Source organism: Ailuropoda melanoleuca, unplaced genomic scaffold (assembly GCF_002007445.2).
Source record: "Ailuropoda melanoleuca isolate Jingjing unplaced genomic scaffold, ASM200744v2 unplaced-scaffold9223, whole genome shotgun sequence".
In the NCBI taxonomy this organism is placed as follows: domain Eukaryota; kingdom Metazoa; phylum Chordata; class Mammalia; order Carnivora; family Ursidae; genus Ailuropoda; species Ailuropoda melanoleuca.
Window position 1 is genome coordinate 14,015 of NW_023254685.1, and position 1,981 is coordinate 15,995.

Below are 1,981 nucleotides of genomic sequence, written 5' to 3' on the forward strand. Positions count from 1 at the left end.
TTTTCTAACAAGTCTGACAGCTGAAGCAAAATTTCTAACACCATCTAATGTGGTCTTCATATATAAAAGAAATGTGAACACTTGACTTTGAAAAGTATGTATATATGAATAACATAATAACTAGAGCAACCACTAAAAAAGAAATACAAAGAGATACACTCAAGAAACATTACAGATAAATCGAAATGCAATTTTTGCGGCACCTGGGTGGCTCAAGTGGTTAAGTAAGCGTCCAACTCTTGGTTTGGGCCAGGTCATGATCTCAGGGTTGTGAGATCGAACCCCATGTCGGCTCTGCTCTCTGCAAAGTCTGCTTTGGATTCTTTCTCTCCCTCTGCCCCTCTCCCTATTCACACAGTCTCTCTTCCCCTCTAAAATAAATGAATCGTTTTTAAAAAAATGCAATTTTAAAATATGCTCAAATAACTCACAAAAAGCTTCAGTAAAAGAACACAGAGAAATTAAAAAAAAAACAGAACCAAAGGAAACTAAAAAAAAAAAAAAAAGCATACTTAAACCTATCAGAAACTACATTAAATGTAAATGGTCTAACTATACTAATTACAAGATAGAGGTCTGTCAGATGTACAGGGAGAGATGACCCCGTTATATTCTGCCTATGAGAAACTCTCTTCAAATGTAATGATATATGTAGCTTGAAAGAAAAGATGGGAAGAGATACCATGCAAACAATAAAAAGTAAGCAGAAGTGGCTATATCAATATCAGAGCAGACATTAAACAAAAGAAAATTACCAGAAACAAAAAGGGATTACATTATAATACAGTTAATCCACCAAGAAAATATAAACAACAGAGTTGCGCACATAAATTAGACAACTTACATGAAAAGGACCAATTCCTCAAAAAGTACAAAGTACTACAACCCCCTCAATATGAAAGAGAATAGTGCTATAACTATTAAGAAAATAGAATTTGTAATCAAAAATATCCCAAAAAGAAATCTTCAGGCCCAGACTGTTTCATTGGAGATTTCTACCAAATATTTAAAAAGGATTAACACCAATTCTATATAATCTCTTCTAGAAAACTCATTCTGTAAGGCCAGTATTACCTGATACCAAAAATAAGAGTACAAAAAAAACTACAGACCAATATCTTTCATGAATATAGATGCAAAAATTTTTAACAATATTAACAAACAGAATTCAGCAATAAATGAAAAGAACTATACCCCCCAACTAAGTGAAGTTTATTCCAGGGATGCAAGGTTAGTTCAATATTTGAAAATCAATCAGTATGATCCACCATATTAGCAGGTTAAAAAAAAAAATCACATGACTATATCAATTGATGCAGAAAAGTATCTGACAAAATTCAACACCTATTCATGATAAAAAAAAAAAAATGCCAGAAAACTAGAAATGGAGGGAACTTCCTCAATTTATTACAGAACATCTTCAAGAACCTACAGCTAGCATCATACATAAGGTAGAAAAACTGAATGCATTCCCCCTAAAATCAGGAATAAGGCAGGGAAGCCTGCTCTTTCCACACTATTCAACATAATAGTAGAAATTCCAACCTGGGCAAGGAAATAGAAGGCACACAGACTGAAAAGGAAGAAGCAAAACTCTCCCTATTTGTAGATGACATGGTTGTCTATGTACTATATCCCAAAGAAGTATAAAAAAATACGTCTAGAACCAATAAGTGAGCTTAGTAAGTTCACAAGCTACAAGACTAACAAACAAAAATCAATAAATTTGGGGAAACTGACATTTAAAATACAATACCATAGACAAAGATTCAAAAAAAAAAGAGAAATAATAGTAAATCTAACAACACATGTACAAGATTTTTATACTGAAACTACAAAATGCTGGTGGAAAAATAAAAGAGCATCTAAATAGTCCATTCATTGACTGGAAAACTCGACATAATAAAGATGTCAACTCTCCCCCAATAAACCTACATAAGTTTAAAACAATTTCTATCAAAATCTATTAAGACTTTGTTGT